The sequence below is a fragment of the Sabethes cyaneus genome, chromosome 1, assembly GCF_943734655.1.
Source record: "Sabethes cyaneus chromosome 1, idSabCyanKW18_F2, whole genome shotgun sequence".
NCBI classification, from domain to species: domain Eukaryota; kingdom Metazoa; phylum Arthropoda; class Insecta; order Diptera; family Culicidae; genus Sabethes; species Sabethes cyaneus.
The window spans coordinates 151,526,950-151,540,056 of record NC_071353.1 but is presented as its reverse complement, the minus strand read 5'-3'; positions in this window follow the sequence as shown (position 1 = coordinate 151,540,056).

The window sequence follows — 13,107 nt, the reverse complement described above, 5'->3', positions numbered from 1 at the left end:
AATCATCAACTCACTCGAATGATCGCATCGCTTGAACACCTGAAAACACTTCATGGCGGTCCTAACTTACTCTTGTCATCATTACGTCGTCGCTTCTGGCCCCTGAATGGTCGGAATCTTGCAAGTGCTACTGTTCATGGTTGTGTAACTTGTGCTCGTGCCTCCCCGAAGACTATAGAACAGCTAATGGGAAACCTTCCGCCAGTACGCGTGAACAGGGCGTTTCCGTTCGAGAATGTTGGGGTCGACTTTGCCGGCCCTATGTACCTCCGCGCACCCAACAAAAGATCAGCTCCCGTGAAAACATATGTAGCAGTCTACGTTTGCCTAGCTGTCAAGGCTATACACCTTGACCTTGTTCCGGATTTATCTTCAGAAGGATTCATTGCAAGCTTACGTCGTTTTAGTGGAAGGCGTGGTAAACCGAACAACATCTACTGTGACAACGGGCGAAATTTTGTCGGCGCTCAACGAGAACTTGAGGAGCTCCGCAAATTGTTCATTTCTCAACAACACAAGGACCTTGTAACCAGAGAGTGCGCTACGGATAACATCACGTTTCATTTCATTCCTCCTAGATCGCCGTCGCTAGGTGGCATCTGGGAAGCGGCAGTGAAGTCTATGAAGTTCCATCTACGACGAATCGTCGGCAACGCGATGCTGACAGAAACTGAATACAGAACCGCGCTCATCCAGGTTGAGGCAATGCTCAACTCAAGACCTATTACTGCAATGTCTGAGGATCCCCAGGATCTGCAACCGTTAACTCCTGGCCATTTCTTGGTTGGGAAGCCTCTCAACGCTATACCTGAGCCGTTACTTCATGATGTACCAGAAAACCGTCAGTCGCGCTGGCAGCGTGTCCAGTGTCTGACGCAACAGTTTTGGAAGCGCTGGCAGAACGACTACTTGAGCACCTTGCACAATCGTTATCGTTGGTCAGACACAACAGCAAACCTCTCCCGCAATTCGATTGTTCTACTCCGAGATGAAAACCTGCCCCCATTGAAATGGGCTATCGGAAGAGTTGTGGACGTTCATCCAGGTACCGATGGGCTTGTCCGCGTGGTTTCAGTCAAGACCAGCCAAGGCGTTACGAAACGTGCAGTCGGCAAACTCTGTCTACTACCGGTAGAGTTGGATCCAGCTGCGATTGAAAGCCAGTCTTCAAAACCAGAGGTCGTCGCCAATCAATAATCCATTTTGGCGGCCGGAATGTTCAATACCGATAAAGAAAAATGAATTATTTGTAAAACTGTTTTTTGACAACCCTGTGTTCCACTTGCTTTCTACTCTCATTTTTTGAAATCCGCTCCATGAGCGTCAATATCTCATGTAACAACCAGACACCAGAAATAAATTTATTCCTTTGTTCACATTCTTCTAAACCGGACGTGTTTTCGCTTACCTCCGAGAGTTTCCGCGTGTGCCAAATATTTATACAGTCCACTACTAAAATCGAAGGCCGGTTCGCGATTTCCGCTAGTGATTTTGGGATCGGAGAAAGAATCAATATTTTACAAGTATAACCGCACATGCTTGTCGAGTTTCGGTAACTGTTCACAAACAATGGCCATTCTTCTGGATTTCCCGTGAACACCGGCAACTCCTTAGAGACCACCTGACTGGCAGTTAATTGTACGTTGGAATCACATTGATTAACTGTATGATGCGGTACAAACGGTCTATCGACTGGCCTAGGGTGCGGTGCTACACTTTCGCGATTTAGTTTTTCTGTTTGATGTTCTTGCTGTTGGACTTGTTCCGTTTCCACATTTGGACGTAACACTACTTGCGGTGCATCTGACTGACTGATGCACTTGCACTGATCTTGCTGCTGGTGCTATCGGTTTCTTAATAACTGGCGTTGACGTGACCTGTGCTGGTGGATTTGGTACCTTTTTTATCGTCCCAGTATACTTCGGAATTTCCTCTGCCGAAGGTTTACTTTGCGTCAGCATGCTGTAATTGATTCCCTTCATTTGCAGCCTTCTGTTCGTTAGGTTCATTTGACGGGACTGGATAGGTCACTGGGACTGGTTCGGCGTCGAATTTGGCCCCCGCCACCTGCTTCCTATGACTGTCTATTCAAAGTCTCACTTTACTCGAACCGCTGATTTGGCTAAAACGACATTCACTTCCATTTCCTTCTGCTGTGGCTTTGATGCGTGCAGCATATTTTTCGTTCAAGTACTTTTTTCGAAGCTCATTTTTCTCCTTCAAGGCCGTCTCCTGTCGAATACGTTCCTGTACTAGCTTCTCGGCTAGCAGCTTCTCCTTTTCCTTAAATGCTTCAAAACGAATACTTTCCTGTTCCTGACGAAGACGTTCGTGCCCCTGCTTTTACATCAGTAGTTTTTCCTGCTCTTGCAAAGCGTTTTGCTGACGAACGCGTTCGCGTTCTTGTTTCTTCGCCAATAGTTCTTCTTGTACCTTTTTTTTCCTCTTCAATACGCAGCAGCTGTAGCTGAACCCGAGCAGATCGAGAGTTATTACCAGATTTTTCCAACACCGATATGGCCTCGCTGATAGTAGTCGACAACACACATTCCTTGCATTGCCACTTACGGTGCTTGATTGTTGCAACAGCCTTTGCACCTGAGTGATGGTACCAACGATTACATCTATCGCAAGGTACCATATCCTCCTCATGATCCGCCGCCGTTCATCCTGCACAATTGTACTGGGTTTGATCAATTTCGTTCGTTTTTGTAGACATCGCAGATCGGTTTGCCTGTCACGTCTCCTACAGCGTTTAGCAAGTCGGGGTAAAATTCTTTAAAGAATGTTGTCACCGGCAAATAGGAAAAGTCACCGTTCTGTCAGCTAAATGATTCATTAAATGACGAGCTTTAAAGCTATAAATTTATAAATTTCTCAGATCATCTTTCGCCGTCTATCACCGCTAGTAAGTAGACTCGTGTAAAGTTATCAAGCCGGTTTGTTAGACGGGCGCTCGGCGGAAGGACCAAATCTTTGTGCGGCGACAGCTTCTGGAAAAGTGTCGCGAATACCAACTCCCTACGCACCACCTTTTCATAGATTTCAAGGCCGCCTACGGTACTATCGACCGTGAAGAGCTATGGAAAATTTGGACGAAAACGGCTTTCCCGGGAAGGTGACAAGACAAGACAAGGCCGCGAAGGATGGTGTACACAGCTGTGTGAGGATCATATTGGGCGCGTTATCAGTCCCGTTTGAAACTCGCAGGGGACTTCGACGAGGCGATTGTATTTTCGGTCTCTTGTTCACATTTAAAACTATTTAACGGTGTCTAAAGGTTCAGATTCTATGTTGTTGATTGCTTTTTTTTATCTATTTCTCGTGACAAATTCATATTCGAATCTTCCCGATGGAACAAAATTCAGAGCAATCTGCCTTCATTTAACAATAATAAAATCAAATCTTCCTTGAACAATCAAATCTATTCGTACCATCGGCGAAACCGAATCGGAAACTGAGGCCACCCTCAAACGCGGGAACGCAGAAAAGCTGGCATCCCTGTCGCCAGGCACGTTGATTTTGATCACGAGAGACTGTGGCGCACTTTCTCTTGGCGCCCTTTTCAGCGTCAGCCAATCGCGAGACAGCGCGCTCCCCCGCTCAATTCACTCGCAGAGTAGATAGTTTGAAAGCGCGCAAACGTGGTTCCTGTTCTGTGTCCGTATGGTCTGAACGAATTTTCCTATAAGGTACGCCTATAAGGTATTTTTTTCCAAGTTCCGCCACGATTCAATTCGGGCGTGATTGTGAATGATAAATTTTCCCAGACGGATTGTGTTTCATAGTTATGGTGATATTTCAAATTTATATCTGATCTAGGTACTTAATTGTTCTCATTATAGAATTCATATTCCTATCACTCGGAGTTCCGATTACCCTTCCGATAGCGGGTAGATTCATTGAGTTTACTTGCGAACCACTTAAGTGAGTCACTGTGAATCGGAGAAACTAACTTAAATTCTCTGACGCTGAGCTTCATACAGCTGCTGAGCAACAGCAGCTTGCGATTGCATTTGATGCGTTCGTGATCCTTTGTCGGCAGAACTGGTCTTTTCTAAATTTTAAATTATGTTAACTTGAACAGATCGGGTAAATCCAACAATCTATTAGAGAGTCCATCCGGGTAATGGTGCCGCCGCTGTTAGTACGAATTAACGCTGAATTAGAACATTACATGATAGCACGCGTCGTCTTTTATGTAGGACAAAGGAATTTGTTAAAATTTACCTAGTTATCATAGTAAGAAATCAGTAAAGAACAGTACTTCAAACACAACAATTTTTTATTAGCTTGTTTTTTTACCAAACCATTTTAATTATCATCATTTCACATTTTTGTACAAGATGTAAGCTACACAATTACCTTTACTGTTAGAATAGTTTGATGCTGATACTGTCAGTATGCTGTCAATTGGTGCAAATGAACTAAAAGAGAACATATAGGGCAAATCGGAAAGCTTCACAATGGTTACTCTTATTTTGCAGTAATGAACTGCATCAATGATAAATTTCTCGAAAAAGACCTCCTCGGTCCGCAGTTCCATTGTAAAAGGAACTACTTTCACAACTGACTGTTGTTTGATTAAGCACGAACTGTTGTGATATTCGATTCGTAATTTTAAGCTCAGCTTCGCATCGGCAATCGGTGGTGATTGCGATTTAATGAAGATTCCTAACCCATATATTCCAAAACCTGGGTTATAGTACGGATTGCTAACTTGCAGCTCTGAATCAATACTGGTAACGAATATCCATTGATAAAAATTGTGAAACTTCGAACAATCATGCGCTCGGTGCTGCACGTCCAAAACGATTTGCGTTAACTGGCATGCATGTTCAGACCTCAACTCATCATCCTTCGCCCAATTTTTGATAGCTTCACATAATTGCTCCGGAGCACAATTAATTCTCACACTACCTGCGATCATCTCTAGCGACTTCCTTTCGATAGTAAGAAAAACTTCTTGTTGGAAGCACGCCAGCGGGTTATCGCAAATGACAGCCAAACAACTTTCGTTTACGAATGCAAATTCATGCTTTCTATTTTCGTTGAACACTTCCAGGACATTTTCTACACCGATTTTTGACGCAAAAAAATGTTCGCATTTTTCATTTAGATCTTTGAGAAGATACTTCTGAGAAGCATAATAAACTTCGATTGCATTCTCCTTGGTAAGGTCTATCTTGTGGCAGTACATGTAACGGAGAACATCACGAAATATGGGGGGTTCTATGTCCGTCACAACGATCGGCTGATCGCTCTGTTTAGCTTCTTCGAACTGACCATTGAACTGGACATAAAACACTTCACTAGCCAGCGTCAGGATAAGTTTATGCCCATAAAATCGTTCTCCGCTGTCGCCCACCGAAAAGGTTATATCGGATAAATACTCGTTATTAAACAGCTGCTCCTCGCGATCCGCCACGGGTAGTGGATATGTAAATTCGCTTACTGATTTCGCCATCACACTAAACGAAAAAAGAAAAATTATTTATCATTTAAATTGTAGGCTGCAAAAGCATCCTTACTCACATCTTACCGGAAAAATTGAATTTCTGCAATTGTCGATGTTTGACGTCTAACTAAACTGGCTACTATGCTGACTCTACTGTTGCTTTTTTTCTTGTTTACTTTTCGTCGATATCATGGACGACTCGATTGTACAGTGATCCTTTCTCGGATTGTACCGCTCATAAAATCACGCACTGGCCGAACTTACACGAACTCACATATTTAAACAACCACAACATAGACTGCCACTAGTGGCGACTAAATCCGCTGAGTGGCCAAATTTTGCGATTACTGCTCAAGTTGATCATCCACAGAGAGACGCATATCTAAAGCAGAATTTGCAATTTATTTATCCTGCTTTCTTAGTTTGTGCAACAGGGGCGTTGGCGTTGGTGTAACAATTGAGATGTAATTACCATTTGTTAAAATGTTATTATGGGTAATCCATCGCAATGTTAGTACTTTTTAAAAACCTAGAAGTAGTGTTTCCATATCCAATCTAAGACTTTTCACCCCAATCCCCAAGAAACCACCCCAATCTTCTGTTCGAAGGAATTGGCAGATTTGACATGGCAGTAAAATTCAATTTAGTTGCAATGTAGTAACATGTTCTTTACATCATTACAAAGCGCTTCATGTTATTGTCGAAACAAATCGTTGTACCTACAACGCAACTTGATAGAAATTTAAGCACGCAATTCCACACATTTCTGAACACCTAGCAAAAACGATAGTGTGATATCGGACTACGTCCTTGAAACAAAACGAACGATTCTATGATACGAATTCAACTGAGCTTATTATCAGAATGTAAGCTACGTAATAATGTAATCAGAATGTGGCTACGACGTAATTATGCTAACGGAGACTGGGTTAAATGACAGCATCAATTCACTGCAGATTTTCGGTACCTCATTCAATGTTTTCCGTTGCGACCGATCCAGTGTTAACTGCGACAATCATAGTTTTGGCGGTGTGTTAATTGCTGTTGCCGAGCGGCTTGGTTGTTCCCGCATTAACACATGTAACGGCAATAGTCTGGAGCAAGAATGTGTCTCTGCTACGATACGGGGTCATCGTTTCCTGATATACAATATTTACATTCTTCCCGACAAAAGCCGATCAGTTGATTTAATAGAAGAGCACATTAGTGTGCTAATAACTTGTCGTATTTAACTCCAGCAAATATAGCATTGGTCGATGACATAAACTTCTTGGCCATGAATCAAGTAAATCTACACAACTGAATAACAACGGCCACTCTCTAGATTTAGTTTTTGTGTCTGAGGCCAGCCGTACTGTGGGTACCACTTCCGAGGATCCCCTACTACCTGTAGATATTCATCATCCTCCACTAGATATTTGCATTAACGTTTGTGGCGAATTTTCGGAGCCGCTACCAACGACTGATGAACGAAAGGAGAGAACTCAATTTCCGGAAAATTTCCGGAAATCGACTTCGACAGATTTTCTTCTTACCTATCAGCTGTAGATTGGGACTGTGTCCACAATTGCGTGAATGTTCATGGTATGGCCTCCCTGTTCGGCGATGTTATCCGTCAATGGCCAAACTCAAACGTTCCAAACCAATTTCACCTCCTTGCAGTACTCCTCTTCTTGGTAAAGCGAAAAGGGACCGCAACCGTTGGCTGCGTCGTTTGGGAACTAATAGATCAGTAGTGTTAAAGAACAATTTCAAGAGTGTGAGTGACAACTATAGAAAGTTAAATGCTGCACTTTATAAGTCGCACGTTCTAAGGGTGAAGTTTGGTTTGCGTCGGAATCCAAAATCCTTTTGGTGTTTTCTGAATATGAAGAGGAAAAATCAGTCAATCCCATTCTTTTTCTTCTTCAGCAGCATAGAGCCGGGGTGGCTCGTGCTGTTTCAAGCACTCGTCTCCATTCAACTCGGTCTTGGGCCACTCGTCGCCAATTCCCTAGTCGTCTCAGAAGTCGCAAATCGCTTTCGACCTGGTCGAGCCATCGTGCACGTTGGGCCCCCCTGTTCCTGGTGCCGGTGGGGTTGTTGAAGAGGACTATTTTCGTCGCACTGTCGTCCGGCATCCTTACGACGTGTCCGGCCCACCGTAGCCTGCTAACTTTCGCTAGATGTACGATGGGAGTCTCCCCAAGCAGTGCCTGTAGCTCGTGATTCATACGCCTTCGCCACTCTCCGCTTTCAGTTTGTACTCCGCCAAATATCGTCCGCAGCACTTTCCGCTCAAACACGGCAAGGGCGCGAATGTCCTCCGTGAGCAGCGTCACGGCTTCAAGTCCATAAAGAACTACCGGTCTAATAATGGTTTTGTACATTGTTAGCTTCGTGCGGCGGCGTATGCATCCTGATCGTAGCGTTTTACGAAGGGCAAAGTAGGCCTGATTTCCCGCTTGGATGTGCCGCTGGATCTCCTTACTAGTGTTGTTGTCCGCGGTCACCAGCGATCCCAAATACACGAACTCCTCTACCACTTTTAGTTCGTCGCCGTCAACGGTTACCGTCCGTGGGAGGCGCGCATTTGTTTCCTTTGAGCCTCTTCCTTTCATGTATTTGGTCTTCGACGCATTTATTTTTAGCCCAATTCTCCTAGACTCCGCTTTCAGTCTGGCGTAGATTGCCTCCGCCGTCGCAAAGTTCCTGGCAATGATATCGAAGTCATCTGCAAAGCCTAGAAGTTGGCTACTCTAAAATCGTGCCTCTCATTTCGATGCCCGCTCGTCGGATCACCCCCTCAAGAGCGATGTTGAACAGCATGCAGGATAGACCGTCACCTTGTCTCAACCCTCGTCGCGTCTCGAAGGGACTCGAGAGTGTCCCAGAGATGCGTACGAAACACATCACTCGATCCAATGTAGCTCTGATCAGTCGCGTCAGTTTGCCCGGAAAACCGTATTCGTGCATTATCTGCCATAGCTTGTCTCGATCGACTGTATCGTATGCTGCTTTGAAATCAATAAAGATGTGATGCGTGAACACGTTGTACTCCCGACATTTCTGCAAGATCTGTCGGATAGTAAAAATTTGGTCCGTAGTTGCGCGAGCCCCCATGAAACCCGCCTGATAATTCCCTACGAAACCTTGTGCTATCGGTGACAGCCGGCGTAACAGGATCGTAACTTGTTATCAGTATCGCAAAATGCAACGTCATAACCTTTCATCGGTCTTCAGATCCGATTATGTCTGATTACCATATCGATGGTACTATTCTGAATCCAGTGGACCATGTAACGGACCTTGGTATTCTACTGGATCCTAAGCTTATCATTTCCAAGACAAACCGACGGCCTCATCTCCAAAATTGCCAAGGATTTTACGGATCCGCATTGCTTAAAGGCATTGTATTGTTCTCTTGTTAGGCCGATCTTTGAAAACGCTTCCATTATATAGACACCGAATGACGTAACGTGGAGCTTAAGGATCGAGCGAGTCCAAAACAGATTCATACGGCTCGCTCTCAGGAATCTTCCGTGGCATTATTCCTGGAACCTTCCAGCGTATCCAGATAGATGTCAACTGCTTAGTCTCGAAATGCTCGCTCGGAGATGAAAAATCCAGCAAGCCACTTTCGTTGTTAAACTGCTCGCTGGCGACATCGATTGCCCACATCTTTTATCCCTGCTTGATTTCCGGGTATCAGGAAGAATCTTGCGGTAGCGATCATTAATCGCTACGATGGTACGCCTGTTTACTTCTATGGAATTTGTGTTCGAATGTAGAATGTCTGCAGCCCGATTTGCTAACCGAGTGAAAAGATTACATATTATAATTAAACTCTCCCCCGAGTTAAACTCCCTTAAAGATTACATGTAAAAAATAAAAAAATAAGTGATAGCTTCTAAAGGGAAAAAGATAGAGCTCTACTGTCTTCAAAAAGAATGTGCAATTTAATGTGATTAATAATTTCTTAGAACGTTTGAAAACCCTACGAAGCGTTATTAAAGAACTAGATCGAAAAAAAAAACTGTTTTTAAGAGTGTCCCTCAGAGTTTGGCTCTATAACTACTTTCATGTAAGAGAGAGAAATCTTCAGTATTCACAAAAGTTTCACGAAAATAGTTTAGCTACAACTTTTCTGTAGGTAGCAATCATTTCTCATTTCTTCATCATTTCTGCACAACGACCATGAGGTAATCAGCTGACTTCTATTGTTCGTCTCATACTCAGCGTGGCTGCTTGTGATATTTGTTTACATACGGATGTTTGTTGTATCGATGAATGGGCTTCCCTATGATTTCGGATGAATGGACCGTACGGATTCCGTACAGTTGTCGTCAGAATGGGCTCGTTGGCTTCGTTTGGTGATGATTGCGATTGTACCTCGGAGCGAAGCATTTATGTAGGATCCAGTGAAAGAAAGTGTTAAACTCGAACAACTCACCTGACAGAATAATCTTTTTCACCTGACGAAAATCCTAAGTGCAGGAAGTATTCGATGGTTGGTTGGTTGATACAGCTCGACGCCAGTAGATAGTGCAGTATTACTCAGAAGCCAACCGTGTTGGTTGTTCGTTACAGGTGAACCGATGTATGATTTCGATGAGTTGGCAAGAAATATATGTGAATTATCAATACTAATTCTATGTGGTACATGCACATTCCTTGCCTGATGGCAAACAAATATAAACGTGGTTACATATCGGAGGGATGACTTTCATCGGCTGCTGATGTTTTCACGGGAAGCACACAAATCTTGGAGATAGCGCGTCGAAACTTGCCATCCTTGGTTTTTACTGTTACTACTCGCACGTTACCATCGTCGCCGTGAACAATTTGGGTGATGCAGCCGTACTGCCATTTGAGCGCGGAGGGAGGTTGTCATCTTTTACTAACACCATCGTTCCGGTTGCTATGTTGTTACGTTGCTTGGTCCACTTGGCACGCGGCAGCAACCCCGACAGGTAGTCCGTGCTCCAGCGTTTCCAGATGCGGCGTAAAAGCTCCTGATTTTGTTGGTGTCGGTCTAGACGATTAACTGGTATGCCTTCGTACGATGGTTCTGCTATAGCTTCCAATGGTCGATGAATCAAAAAATCACCAGGTGTAAGAACATCTAGTTCATCTGGATCGGTAGAGAGCTGTGTAAGCGGCCTGGAGTTTAGGCAATTTTCGATTTGCGTAAGTAGAGTTTCAAGGTCATCCTTTAACAGGACTGATGTTGCAATAGTAGCCTTCAGGTGCCTCTTGCAGGACTTTACTGCGGCTTCCCATATTCCCCCGAAATTTGGAGAACGTGGAGGAATGAATTTAAACTGTATGCCCCTTTCGCTGCAGTGTGAGGCTACGATGTGTTGGTGGTGTTGGGAAGAAAACTGCTTGGCCAGAACCGCTAATTCTCGAGAGGTTCCAACGAAATTTTTTGCATTATCGCATTCGATTACAGCTGGTTTCGTCCAGAGTGACGGTAGTATACTGGTCCACACAGATCGACCCCAGTGTGTAAAAACGGGAAGGTTGGAGTTACTCGTTCGGCAGGTAAATCTCCCATTAGCTGTTCGAAAATCGTAGGTTTGCAGCGAAAACATTTCACACAGCGATGCACTATTTTCCGCGCCAGGTTGCGGGCTCGCAATGGCCAAAACCTTTCGCGAATGCTGGCTATCAGTAGCGGAGGTCCGGCATGCAAGAGTTTCTCGTGGTTTCTCTTTACTGCATCATAACTAGGTTGGTAACCGGATAATTTGATGACAAGATAATCGGGTGCTTCCGATCGGCTGATACGGGTGTTTGTCAGAGACGACCTCCAACTCTTAGAATATTATCTTGAAGAATAGGTACGAGGGTTTTTAGCGCAGAGTTGGGTTTCACTTGGCCATTTACGGTCACTGCTCTAATATCATCAGCAAGAGTTTCGCCTTGGGCTATTCGAACCAGTACATACAGCGCATTGATAAAAGGCCATGATAAAAGGAATATTTCTCAATAGTGTACTCCTAAAAGGTGCAGACTTCCTAGTTTCTCTGTTGAAGGTGTTGTGTGGATTTCGAGAACCAAAAGTGGCGGTGAGCGCTGACAACAAGCATATGTCTCATCAGTTCTTTATTGGGCAACTAGATAGACTGTACCAGAAGTTCCTCTTTTGTTGTAATCCGTTCGAAGCCATCCAGGTATATATTATATTGGAAGAGGGCAGTTTCGGATCCACTTGCTCGCCACCCCAGGCATAGTTTATTAAAAACTTGAATGCAGAGAAACAGTACGTTCGGGCGGCAAAGGCGGTCACCAAAAAGTACCACCTGGAAGCCGTCGAAATTGCGATCGAAGTAACTACAGTTCACAGCAAAGAGAGCTTCATCATCAGAAACGGGTTATCGAATTTGCAAGAAGTCCTTCGACAGGTCAGGGAACCAGCTGCGCTGTCCACCAAGACGCTGTCTTTCTCTACAGGAGATACAACCGAACGAGCCCTTGGTATGCTTTGGGAACCCGGGAAAGACAAGTGCACCTACGTGGTTGATTTGGTTCTGGAAAACACTCCGACCAGCAAGCGGAACATTCTTCGATGTGTAATGCAGTTTTTGATCCACTTTTTCTATAATTCAAGAAGCGTGACGAGTGCAATTGCTTTGGGATGAGTAAGCCCCAGGCAGAATTCTAGAAAGCTGACTGAAGTTACGGCTTGAAGTTATTATATTGCTCTGATGAAAGAACTTGGGCAGGTCTGCATAGACAGATGGTACTACTCAAACTCCATATTTTCACGGATGCGAGCAAGAATGCGTACGCCTGTGTAGCGCTGATTCGCTGTTCTTTGGTCGTGACCAGGGCAAAAGTCGCTCCGTTGAAAGCCTTGTCAGTTTCACGACCGGAGCTGTAAGGTGCGCTATTGGGAGCGAGGCTGGCGAAAACGATTTGTGAAAGCCACTCCGTGACTATTAAGCAGAGCTGACCTAGATCAAATCCGATCACCGGAAATATCGACAGTTTGTCGCCTTTAGGGTGGGTGAAATACTGTCGATAACTGAGACTGCCGAGTGGAACAATGTACCGTCGAAGATGAATGCTGCAAATCAAGCGACGAAGTGCGACAAGTGTCCCCCTTGGGCTCCGGATTTCCTCTATCTTCCGGAAGAACGGTGGCCGAAAGTATCGCCAGAGGGGACAGCACAAAGTGCCATAAAATTAAGCGCAATAGTTTACTGGAAACTAGACACGAAAGCGAACCTTTAGATTAAATAGATTAAATGTACTTCCTACACTTAGTTCTTTTCTCAATTTACCGGGTAATCTAACTAACTTTGTTGGTTAGCACCCCCAGTGAGATTTAGATCTCTTTGAAGGGAGTGCTCGTATGTTTAGTATCCAAAAATTAAACCTAAAATTAAAATTTAAATTGGTCTGGAAACCGGACATTAATAAATACAAATAAACATAAAATCGGAGTTTAAAATGGGCTCAAAATTGATTTTGAAATTTTTCTTGAAACCGGACTTAAAATTGAATTTAAATTGGAACTGGATTTATTTTAATTCAGTAATTCTATCACATAAAATGTTGTTTACGGTGAATGTTATCAGTGACTTTTATAAATATAATATCGACACCCTACGACCTTTAACTTAATAGCAAAAATAATTGTTCAATTTCATGCTCAAATG